Below are 13,427 nucleotides of genomic sequence, written 5' to 3'. Positions count from 1 at the left end.
ATCAAATGTACCACCTCCCTCTAGTGATAATAGAACAAATGAAAAGCTAGAATGGGAGTTTTAAGATGCAGAAAAAATGAATTTAAGAAACAGTGACAGTTAAATCAATTCTATTTATACAAAACATGGTTTAAAAAGTTCAATTAAAACCAACACATAAAGGTTAGTCAAAAGTAAGTTACCACTACATGTTTCGCCATAACCATGGCTTCTTCCGGAAGCTTTTGTAAAACCCTATGTACAATATCACAAACAAAAAAAAAAACAAAAATCATCTTAACCACTTACCGCCCAGCCTATAGCAGAATGACGGACGGGCGGTGGTTCAGTTATCCTGACTGGGCGTCATATGACATCCTTCAGGATAACAGCTGCCATGCGCCCATGGGGGCGCGCATCGCGGCGATCCTTGGTGTGTCAGTCTGACACACCGCTACACCGATCTCGGTAAAGAGCCTCCAACGTAGGCTCTTTACCACGTGATCAGCAGTGTCCAATCACGGCTGATCACAGTGTAAACAGGAAGAGCTGGTGATCGGCTTTTCCTCGCTCGCGTCTGACAGACGCGAGTAGAAGAGAGCCAATCGGCGGCTCTCCTGACAGGGGGGGTCTGCTCTGATTGTTTATCAGCGCAGCCCCCCCACAGATGCCCACCCAGGACCACCATCATGCCGCCCCCAAATGGGCACTGACTAGCAACATCATGGTCTAGCTAAAAAAAGTCATGTCCAGCAATGCCACCCATCAGTGTCATCAGTGCCACCTCTCAGTGCCCATCAGTGCCCACCTATCAGTGACCATTTGTGCCACTATCAGTGCCACCCATAAGTACCCATCAGTGCAGCCATATCAGTGCCCGTCATTGAAGAAGAAAACTTACTTATTTACAAAAAAATTTAACAGAAACAAAGAAAAACTTAATTTTTTTTCAAAATTTTCGGTCTTTTTTTATTTGTTGCGCAAAAAGTAAAAATCGCAGAGGTGATCAAATACCACCAAATTAAAGCTCTATTTGTGCGAACAAAATGATAAAAAATTGTTTGGGTACAGTGTTGCATGACTGCACAATTGTCATTCAAATTGCGACAGTGCTGAAAGCTCAAAATTGGCTTGGGCAAGAAGGTGCGTAAGTGCCTGGTATTGAAGTGGTTAATAAACAAGAAGATGAAATAAACAAAATACAGTGGAACCTTGGATTATGAGCTAATCCGTTCCAGGAGAATGCTTGTAATCCAAAGCACTCGCATATCAAAGCGAGTTTCCCCATAGAAGTCAATGGAAACGAAGATAATTTGTTCCGCGTTGACTTCCTTTGCATGCAATACCGCATGTGGCCAGAGGTGGGGGGTGCCAGAGAGCCTTGGAAATATTCGGGGACAGCTCGGTTGAACTCAGAAATGCTCGGGGACGGAGTTCAGTGATTCTGAGTTCTGAGTATTTCCAAACGGCTCTGAACCGTTCCGAGTGTCACCGGCGCCCCCGCACCTCTGGCCAAATATGGTACTGCACACCCCATTAGCTTGAATTCTGCTCGTTTTGCAAGACAACACTCAAAAAAAAAAAGTTGCTCGTCTTTCAAAACGCTCGTTAACCGCGTTACTCCTTAAACAGAGTTCCTGTGTATATATATGTGCATGTGTATAAAAAAATATATATATAATATATTTATTTATATTTATAATATATAATTTTTTTTTTTTTTTTTCTAATGAGACTAATTGGTCTAAAAATCTACAATTCATATATTTACATCAATACAATAATACATAGATCATCCCATAAATGCACCCTCACCCCGAAACAGAGACAGGAACTCCAGAGGACCATCAAGGCCTTCCCAGCAAATCAGCAGAGTATCGATGTGCCATAGAGGGAGTAAATCCCCTCAAAACAAACCTACAGGAACACAGAGTTAATTGTTTTGGGACATAATTAAATAGGAAATAGAATAGCAGATTAGGGTGATACAACAAGACCTACCCTGTTTTAAATGGAGGATCAAGGTGTTTCTGTAAATGTTGATTTCAATTTGAGATGTACAAAAGAAGTAAATAAAATTATTGTGACGTTCATCCGATGGTTATCACACCCCTGGATGGAGATTGGGGTTCTGGGGGGTTCCTCTTGGCCTATGGTAATTGTGGTGGAGTGGGTGGCCATACGGACGCCCGGGGAGTCATCATGTGTGCGTAGGCTTCCCAATTCTTTGGGATTAGCCTTGCACCTGGGTGGTGTCAAGGCTGTTCCCTTTCCCCCTAGTTTCTTTTGCCCTATACATGGCCTTTATATGTATATTGATTGCTGCTCTTTTTCTTTTATATTATTATTATAATACGAGATTTATATAGCGCCAACAGTTTACGCAGCGCTTTACAATGTATAAGGGAGACAACACAATTACAGTACAGTTCAATACTAAAGGTACAGGAGGGCCCTGCTCGTAGAGCTTACATTCTAAAGAGAGGGGGTGGTGGTACAAAAGGTAATAGGTAATATTATGTCCCTATATGGTCAGTGTGATTGTGGTTATCATCAAAACATTGTTTGGTGGATAACCTATTGAACACTGACTAAGGTGATCTTATCGGCAGCAATGATTTAGATAATTGCTAATTTGAGCTTAAAGTGAAAGTCCAGTCAAAAATGAAAAATTTTCTATTATATGTTAAATATTTTTGACATTACTCATTTTCTGTATAGCTGATTGCCAAGCCTAGAAAGTCTAATCAAAGCTAGACCATCAGCTTCTTCCTGTTCTTCAGGGACAACCTTATTTCCTTATATCTGAATTCTGCATGGGGGGCCTCTCGCTTCCTGAAAACGTTGTCCTTCTCTCCTCTACACAGACATGCCTCCTGTTCATTCTAACCACCCCTGTCTTGCCCAGTCCAGCCCCGCCCCTATACCCCCTCTCTTTTTAGACAGACATGCCTAGACCTGCCCAGCCCCACCCCCATCCTTTATACATCCTATATATACAGACAGATATATTTTGTTTGTTTCATCCTCTTGTTTATTATGGCAAAACATGTAGAGGTAGACCGTCATTGTACTATGACCGTCTAACCTTTTTATGTGTTGGTTTTAATTGAACTTTTTAAACCATGTTTTGTATGAATAAAATTTGAATAAAATTGATGAAACTGTCATTGTTTCTTAAATTATTTTTTTCTGCACCTTTAAAACTCCCATTCTCGCTTTTTATTTATTCTATTGTAAAGAATGGTTATTGGAGCTGTTCCCCCCTGACCACCCTTATTAATAAGGTGTTTTTGCACATAGAATTACTACTGCTGGATGTTTTTGGTCCCATAACTCTTCACACTAGAGACTCCTGTTGGTTGAAAATCAGCCTCTTATTAGATGCATCAACCACATCTGGAATCAAATGCATATTCCATAGTCAAAGCCACTAAAATGTGCTTCCTCCCCAAGTGAGCTGAGATGTCCTTCCCCCTGCAGCTCATTGGTGTGCAGAAAAGTTTGCAGTTTGGGTTAGAGAAGACTTTGGCGGATGCCTGAGCTCATATCTAGCTGGTTGGCATGTTAAATGTATTCTTTAAAATGTCGCTGAAATAACAAAACACACAGAACCATTAGCTGTTAGTATGTATATTGACCTATATATGTAAGCTCACCCCCATGGCAAAGATCTTGGGGCTTCCTTCACTAAACTTTTTTTATATGCCACAAAAGGGGCTCTTTTTTTATGGGTTATCTAAGCTTGGCTCCAGATCATAAATGGGACCAGTGGGTAAAAAAATAAACAGATTTAGTAAAGTGCTGACAGCCTAAGCATGTAGCTTTTGTTTTACTGTGTATCCCAACCCACCCAGTATAATTCTTAAAAAAAAAAAAAAAAAAAAAAAAAATATCCACTACTTCCCCTTTTAGAGGGGAAATCTTCAAATTGGAAATTCCCCAGGGGATTCCTGTAATTTTGTAGGGATTTCCTCTCACTACCTGCTTTGGCTGTGGGACAGGAAGTAAAGAGAAATCTTCTCCAATGACCACGTCTTTTCTTCCCTTTTTTTTTTTTTTTTTTTTTTTGGTGAAAGAAGGATATTTGTATATATGTGTGATTTTTTTTTTTTTTTTTTATACTATTTTCATTAAATATTTGACATTTTATAAAGATATTTTGCATTTTCTTAATTTAACTTGGTTGTTTTTGATACATCACATGTGTCCGGTGAAAGCAGCTTCCCTTTGACTGGTATTCCAGTCACCTTTTTTCTTTGTATTAATACATATGCCGCAGGGACAGCAGTGACTTAATGAGTTGGCAAATTTCTACTGTTTAACCACTTCCTGCCCGCTGTAAGTTTATAAATGTCCTTGGATAGGAAGGGTGATATCTCGGTCATTGCTGCAGCAATGGTTGAAGAGATCATTCTTTAGCCCCAATAATTCTGCATAAAAAAAAAAGTAATCTAAGCAGCTAAAAAGCCGCTGAATTCTTTTTACTGTGCGATTGGAGAGCAGGGTAAGGATGCGACCAGCAGCATCCAGTGAGAGGAACAGATGTTCCTCCCACTGTGTGACATGAGAAACAGTGCGCAACGATTTTGGCACTTCCTGTTTCGGTTCTTTGTTTACCTGGTTGTTACTGGCTGCATTGGAGGCCAGAGGAGAAATTTGGGGTTCAAAAGACCCTAGATCTCTCCATAAAGATGACCTGTCATGGCCTATACCATTACAAGAGATGTTTTTCATCCCTTGTAATTAGGGGTGCACCAAATGGGATTTTTAGTGCCGAAACCAATACTGAAAATGAAAAATACACTAGGCTGAAACCGATACCGAAAATGACTGATACCGAAAATAATTTTTTTAAAAATATTTTTATACAGGAGATGGTCAGATACTGGGGACATGGTACAGGAGATGGTCAGATACTGGGGACATGGTACAGGAGATGGTCAGAGACTGGGGACATGGTACAGGAGATGGTCAGAGACTGGGGACATGGTACAGGAGATGGTCGGAGACTGCAGACATGGTACAGGAGATGGTCGGAGACTGCAGACATGGTACAGGAGATGGTCAGAGACTGCAGACATGGTACAGGAGATGGTCAGAGACTGCAGACATGGTACAGGAGATGGTCAGATACTGGGGACATGGTACAGGAGATGGTCAGATACTGCAGACATGGTCAGATACTGCAGACATGGTACAGGAGATGGTCGGAGACTGGGGACATGGTACAGGAGATGGTCGGAGACTGGGGACATGGTACAGGAGATGGTCAGATACTGGGGACATGGTACAAGAGATGGTCAGATACTGCGGACATGGTCAGAGACTGGGGACATGGTACAGGAGATGGTCAGAGACTGGGGACATGGTACAGGAGATGGTCAGAGACTGGGGACATGGTACAGGAGATGGTCAGAGACTGGGGACATGGTACAGGAGATGGTCAGAGACTGGGGACATGGAACAGGAGATGGTCAGAGACCTGCAGACATGATACAAGAGATCAATGCAGCCTCACCAGTGCCCGTCAGATGTTGCCTGCCTGTGTCCCCAGTGCAGCCAGTTAGCCAGCCTGTGTCCCCAGTGCAGCCAGCCTGTGTCCCCAGTGCAGCCAGCCTGTGTCCCCAGTGCAGCCAGCCTGTGTCCCCAGTGCAGCCAGCCTGTGTCCCCAGTGCAGCTAGCCTGTGCAGAGGGATGAGAGAGGAGATCTGCCGCCTGGTTAAGTAGAGCGCTGGGAACATAACAGCTTTCATTTCAATAGCTGTGTTCCCCGCCGCACGCCATCACATACAGCCCCTCCTCTTTGTCCGGGCACTTTGATAGACAGATCACACGTCCAATCCTGGAACGGGTGATCTGTCTATCAAAATTCCCCGGACAAGGGGGAGGGGCTGTATGTGATGGCGCGTGGCGGGGAACACACAGCTATTGAAATGAAAGCTGTTATGTTCCCGGCGCTCTAATCAACCCAGTGGCGGCAGAACTCCTCTCTCTTCTGTGCTATAGGACATCCCCGTAATGGGCGGCACCAGGAACGAGGAGCGGGGAATTTTGTCAAAGGGGAGGGTGCTAGCAGGGCCACCCACAGCTCATGTGTTTGGTCAGTTCAGCAGTAATAACCCAAAATTCGAGCAGTGTATGGCGAGCTTTTATTTGTGCAATGTTTAGCCATCAGGATGTTAAAGTGGTATTAAAGTCTTCTTTTTTTTTTTTTTTTTTTGACTTTTCGTGATGCCCTGCCAGCGCAGCACCCCAGTGTGAAAGCACTCGGGCTTTCACACTGGGTTTACAGCTGAGGCTTTTTTCAGGCGCTATTTTTAGCGCTGTAGCGCCTGAAAAATGCCTTCGTGTGAAAGGGGTCTAAACATAAATTGTCAGGTAAGCTCGCTGCACTACAGACTAGATAATATTTAACAAACTTGTCTGCAATTATGTTTTAATGAGAAATCTCAATTTTATATAGACATTTGCTGTGGGGGGCCTTTCTCAAAGGATGCTCTTTCTGCTGTAACTCCAGCCATAACTGCACTATAGAAAACTGCCCTTCTTATGTCTGTCTTTAACTTTTAATATGTTATTTTTGCTTAACCATCTGTAGACTGTCCACATTGCAATGCTTTATTTTCTCCCTCAAAGCGGGATTCCGGACAGGAAATTTTTTTTAAAAAAGCAGCTACAAACACTGTAGCTGCTGACTTAAAATAAGTACACTTACCTGTCCTGGGAGCCCGCAATGTGGGCCGCCCGAGGCGACCCGTCCCTCGGCTCTCGGGTCCCGCCACTGCCATCCTAACTAAGGGAAACAGGCAGTGGAGCCTTGCAGCTTCACTGCCAGTTTCCTACTGCGCACGCGCGAGCGGCGCAGCGCTCTGTGAGTGGCCCTGTGGTTTTCTGGGAACACACACAGTTTCCAGAAGGCAACGGGGCTGCTCACCGAGGAGCAGGACACGCCGCGGAATAGGAAGAGGCAGATTAGGAAGACTGCCTAGCAACAAGGGTTCAGGTAAGTTTAAAAAAAATTTTTTTTTTAAAGATTTTTCATGCTATTTTTTATTTTAGGGTAGCCTTCCACTTTAAATTATAGCCTGTTCTTATCTTTATTAGCTGTCCTCTTGTTTGTCTGTTTCTGAAGTGAGAATTTTGCTCTGTTTAGCCAGCCATCTTCTTTTTTTTAAATGCTTTTCATTGAAGTTTTTCACAAGAACATAAAAAAAAAAATGCAGTGAAACAAAGTCCGTCATACAATGAAACATGGTGAAGGTAAATATTTGAGCAAGGGCGTGTGACATAGCAAGGTCACAGGTATGGGTGTACCTCGTAAACCATATTGGGTAGTAAGTGTAGTGTGAGGTGTTTTGTCCCAGACCCTCCATCCAGGAGACTTTCCTGCCCCCTGTGTTAGGGGGGCAGGAAACAACACACCTCATTGTCATTATGCAAAGTTTTATTTGCGGACATAGCCGTCATGTTAAACATATGGGGGGGGGGGGGTATCATATCCCTTGGGGACAGAGCAAGAACTAACAAAGAAAAAAAAAATTCTACAAATAGTAACATAACTGTTATAACTGTATTAATCAAGGGGTATAGGCAATCGGTCCCATAGAGTTCAGATGGGCATGTCATATCGACAAGTGGTTTGAAGTATGGGTGATGTTTATAACGGGTCATGTGTCGATTTTCTGATGTGGGGACCCGAGATACTGGGATTAGGGGTGTGGGCATGGGAGTAAAGGGGGGGAGGGGTGAGTATATCAGAAAGGGAGAGTAGGGGGTGTCGAGCTGTGTTTATTGAAAAGCTGGATGGGGTTGTGGGAAAGGGGGAGAGGGAGTGTAATCCGGCTCATTCCTCCGCCACCGCGCCCGAAGTTTCTCATGCCATCGTCTGTATTCAGCTGTGGTGGTAAAGTGTAACCAGCAAGACCAGAGATTCCTAAATTTGGAGGGGGTGTCTTTCGCTTGGTGGATCAGTTCCTCCATGTCTGCTGTCTTTTGGATGGGTCTGAACCAGTCTGCTCTGGTCGGTGGTTCTGGGGAGCGCCATTTAGCTGGGATACACATCTTTGCTGCATTTATCATTATGCATGGCGAGCGAGCGATGGTAAGCTGTTTTTGAGGACGGAGAGTGGTGTAGTAGAGACTGCGCTGGAGAATATTCAAGGGTGTGAGTGGTTATCCGACTAATCAGTTGGTGAACCTTTTTCCAGAAGGTTTGTATTTTGGGACACGTCTACCAAATATGCAGTAGGGTTCCCAGCTCCTCCTCGCATCTCCAACAGTGTGGTGAAAGTGAGAGATGCATTTTATGCAATCTTAGGGGGGGTCCTGTACCATCTGGAGAAGCGTTTGAATGCATTCTCTTGTGTGTAAACATTGACCGTTCTCTTGTGTATATTTTTTCCCAGTCGTGGTCAGAGAGGTCAATTGAGAGTTCTTGTTCCCATTAAGGCTGGCCCAGTTAGATTTGGGGTTTTGGGTCTGTGAATAGTAAAGCGTATGTGTGAACAGACTAAGTAAGTAGTTTTGGGGTTCCGTTTTGTAGCATAGCGGTTCAAAGGGGTGACTTGTCTTGACTAAGGATGAGCTCTGGCGTGTTCGCACACTCCACGTGCAGAGCCCGGCAGGAAGTCGGCACTGCGCGGTGCTAATCACAGGCAGTGAGACATTGTCCCGATGCGCGGTTGCAGAAATCGGGAAATGTCTCACTGCCTATGATTAGCGCAGTGCCGACTTCCTGGTGGGCTCTGCACGTGTGCTGTGGGAACACGCCGGAGCTCATCCTTAGTCTTGACCAGTCGGGCCTCGGTTTGGGTCTAGTGAAAAAATGTCTAATTTGTACATTTGACCAGAAGGGGAATTTGCCAGTTGTCATCATAGCAGCTAATTTGGATTGGGTAATGTGGTGGTGTTACCCGGTGCGGGAAGCTTCCCGGAAGGAGATTAGCGTCGGCTGAATAAGTGGGTGAGTTTTGCACTGCAGGGGGATGTGTTTCGGGGCTATCCATGGGGTTTGATGTAGTAGGATAGGGGATATATGACGTTTCAGTTGGACCCAGGCTTTTACCTCGGAGTGGTTATTCCAGTTTCTGTTTTAATTCTGGACAGATGGCAGGCTTGGTGGTACTTGCGTAGGTCTGGGAGGCAGATTCCTCCCTTGAGCTTGGGGATGGTAAGTCTGGAGTAGCTCAGCCTTGGACGTGAAGTGTTCCAAATGAAGCCCGTGCATAATGTCCGATATGTTGAGAAGAATGAGGGTGTGAGTTTGATTGGGACAGTTTGTAGTAAATATAAAATTCGGGGTAGTACGTTCATTTTGATGATAGCGGCTCTTAAAACCGGGAGAAAAGACCTGCGGTCCACACCTTCAGGTCTTTAGTAATGTTGTGTATGAGTGGTGTGTAACTGGCTGAGTATAGGTTTGAGAGAGAGGTTTGTAGTTGAATTCTTAGATCCATTATAGCATGTTTTTCCCATTTTAAATGGGACGTTTGCCTGGCATTGGCAGTAGGGGTCTTGGGGTAGAGTGGGGTTAAGGGCATTGGATTTTGTTAGCCAGCCATCTTTTATTAACTCCCTGATTAGTAATGCGAAAGCATCCACCCCCATCCCTAGCCGTATATACCGTAATTAAAGCATCTCTCGGAAAAAGCACATTTGCCAAGGATGGGCACATTTGTTGTGGGGTATTTCTATAAGTGGGAGCACTTACGACTGCACTTCGGCGAATGCCCAAAGCCAATGAACACAGGAAAATACTTTGTAAAACACCACACAGCCTATAGGTGACCTTGTTTACCCCTTTCAGCTTTTTCTCCACTTGTAACATGCACTTTCTACCACCTCCTTCTGACAGCTGTGTCCTCTATCCTGTAATGCCCTGTACACACGGTCGGACTTTGTTCGGACATTCCGACAACAAAATCCTAGGATTTTTTCCGACGGATGTTGGCTCAAACTTGTCAAGGTATTGTCTTCAGAGTGAGTAGAAGCATGTGTCCATTGCTTCAGGTCAAAGGAAGGAGGTTAGACTGAGAATTTTAGAAGTAGTAGGAGTGTTAGTATTAATAGGGATGTTAAAGTCCCTGAGAACGATTATGGGAATTTCAGAAGAGGGAAAGTAGGGTAGCCAGGCACAGAAGGATTTTGTTGTCAGAATGTCCGAACAAAGTCCGACCGTGTGTACGGGGCATTAGACTTTTCTGCTACCTTTGATACGGTTGACCACCCTCTCCTCCTCCAAAAATTCCACGCCATTGGTCTCCATGACTGTACTCTTTGCTGGTTCTCTTCCTACTTATCCAACCGCACCTTTAGCGTTTACTTACAATTCTACTTCCTTCTCTCCTCTTCCTTTCTCTGTTGAGATCCCCCAAGGTTCTGTTCTTGGGTCTCTCCTATTTTCAATCTACACCTCCTCCCTGGGTCAGCTGCTAGCCTCCCATGACTTCAAATACCATCTCTACGCTGGAGACACCCAAATCTATTTCTCTCCCCTCAGCTCACTCCCTCAGTCTCCTCACGTATCACTAATTAACCAACAGATATATCGGTCTGGATGTCGCACTACTTCCTCAAACTCAATCTATCCGAACTTATAGTTTTTCCTCCACCACATGCCCCTTCCCCTGATCTCTCTGTCAAAATCGATGGCACAACTATCAGCCCATCCCCGCATGCCAAGGTCCTAAGGTGTAGTCCTGGACTCTGAACTCTCCTTTAAGCCCCACGTCTAATCACTGTCCAAATCTTGCCGCCTCAACCTCCGCAACATCTCCAAAATACACCCCTTTCTAACCAATGACACAACAAAACTATTAATTCACTCCCTGGTCATCTCTCGCCTCAGCTACTGCAGCTCCCTTCTCATTTGCTTACCTCTACATAGGCTATCCCCCCTTCAATCCATCATGAATGCTGATGGTAGACTCATCCACCTTACCAATCGCTCTGTGTCTTCAACTCCACTGGCTTCCGCTCACCCAACAAATTAAATTCAAAATACTAACAAATTACAAAGCCATTCACAATTTAGCCCCAGCTACATCACTAGCCTGGTCTCAAAATACCAACCTAATCATTCTCTTCTTTCCTCTGAAGACCTCTTGCTCTCTAGCTCCCTCGTCACCTCCTCCTATGCTCGCCTCCAGGACTTTTCCAGAGCCTCTCCAATCCTTTGGAACTCCTTACCCCAATCTGTCCAATTATCTCCTACTCTTAGCTTTTAGACAATCCCTGAAAACCCTCCCCTTCAGAGGAGCCTATCCTACCCACACCTAACCGTATTTTCATTTTCTCCATCAGTTCATCCCCCACAGTTATTAACTTTTGTTTTACTTGACCCTCCCTCCTAGATTGTAAGCTCTAACGAGCAGGGCCCTCTGCTCCCTCCTATTGTATTGTAACTGTACTGCATGCCCTCATGTTGTATAGCGCTGTGCAAACTGTTGACGCTATATAAAACCTGTATAATAATAATTATAATGTGATTACCAATCTTCTGACACTCAATCCTTAAGTTGCTAAACTCTGCTTCCCAAGAATATTATCAATTTATTTTAGAATATATTTGTTATGTAAAGAGTTCACCACTTGGGTGTGTCTTTTTGTTCATCCACCCTTCAGCCTCTGTTCACATCCTACCGATTTTTACATCTAATTCACATGTCAAATCGCCACCTATTGCCAACGGCACCGTCCGCATCAGTGCGTCGCCAACTTTGTGACGCCACATCGAATCCCAAAAGTAGTTCCTGCACTACTTTTGGCTACTTCAGAGGCGATTTCAATAGACATCTGTGCAGGAACCCGCACAGATGTCTTTGAAATCGCTCCCGAAGTCGGACTGAAGTGCAGGTTTGAAACTTGCACCATTTCAAACCCGCCTTCGGTGTGAACCCATACTCAACCACGGACGGTGCTTTCCAGCATGCCAAAAATATAATTGCTTCGTATGGCATTTCATAGATGTTAGCCTCCCTTCAGTCCTGCACTCTAGAAATCAAAGCATGTCTAGTAGAAGCTAAATGACATTCCATAAATGTATGCCTAATATGCCTCCCCCTTTTAGTGAGTTGTCAAAGCCAGTGAAAGCAATGCAGTCCACAACTTACTGTATATATGGTAGCAATTTGCAAACTTCCTTAAATAAATACTCAGTTGTTCCTACAGTTTTTAACAGTTCATACAAGTTCTCAAAGTTGCGTTATACGTTAACCTCTATAGTCGGGAAGATACTGGAGAGTTTAATAAAAGACCACATAGATAAGTTCTTACTGGAAAAAATATTTTAAGCGACAGACAGCATGGGTTCACGAAAGACAGAAGTTGTCAAACAAATCTGATTTCTTTTTATGGAGAGGTAAGTAAAACCTTGGACAGAGGGGTGGCTGTGGACATGGTATACTTGGATTTTGCAAAATCATGACACAGTTCCCCACACACAGCTAATGTGTATGGTAAAGTCTACAGGCTTGGAAATATCAGTTTGTAATTGCAGAGGCGGCTCTAGGCTTTGTGAGGCCTTAGGCAAAACTTAGACATGACTCACACCCACAATGGGATAAATAATAAAAGCTAGACGTGTGCAATTCATTTCGTTCCAAATTCGTTTTTTAACGAATTTCAACAAATTCTGAATTAACGAAAACCCGTCTAACGAATTTTTCCGAATATTCGTAAATTCGAAAATTTGTAAATTCATACATTCATACATTCATACGTTTGTAAATTCATACATTCGTAAATTTGTGCATTCGTAAATGCATACATTCGTAAGTTTGTACATTCGTAAATGCGTACATTCGTAAATGCGTACATTCGTAAATGCGTGCATTCGTAAATTCGTGCATTCGTAAATGCGTACATTCGTAAATTCATACATTCATAAATTCGTGCATTCGTAAATGCGTACATTCGTACATTAGTAAATTTGTGCATTCGTAAATGCATACATTCGCACATTCTACCATGACATTCGACAACTGTCATGTATTATTACCATCTACACCATTGTTTTTAGTGGTTTTGTATATTTTTGTATATTTTGTGTAATATGTATAATCCTTTTTAACCACTTGCCGCCCGCCATATAGCAGAATGACAGCGGCACAGTGGTTTCAATACCCTGACTGGGCGTCATATGACGTCCGCAGGATATTGAGCCGCTGCGCGCCCCCAGGGGCGCGCATTGCGGCGATCATCGTTGCGGAGTGTCAGTCTGACACCCCGCAACACCGATCTAGGTAAAGAGTCTCTGACTGAGACTCTTTACCACGTGATCAGCCGTGTCCAATCACGGCTGATCACGATGTAAATAGGAAGAGCCGGTGATCGGCTTTTCCTCACTCGCGTCTGACAGACGCAAGTAGAGGAGAGCTGATCGGCTGCTCTCCTTACAGGGGGGGTCTGTGCTGATTGATTATCAGCACAGCCCCCCCTCGGATCCC

At 44.0% G+C, this 13,427-nt stretch overlaps 1 protein-coding gene across 2 annotated transcripts in view; it reads left to right on the top strand.

The window, feature by feature from the left end:
* STIMATE (STIM activating enhancer) overlaps window positions 1-13,427 on the top strand; it is a 139,597-nt gene that overhangs the window by 42,281 nt on the left and 83,889 nt on the right. The gene's annotated exons all lie outside the window — the stretch shown is intronic.

This window comes from Aquarana catesbeiana, linkage group LG07, assembly GCF_042186555.1.
Source record: "Aquarana catesbeiana isolate 2022-GZ linkage group LG07, ASM4218655v1, whole genome shotgun sequence".
In the NCBI taxonomy this organism is placed as follows: domain Eukaryota; kingdom Metazoa; phylum Chordata; class Amphibia; order Anura; family Ranidae; genus Aquarana; species Aquarana catesbeiana.
Note: the sequence above shows the minus strand (reverse complement) of the source record. Positions and strands in the feature narration are given on the sequence as shown.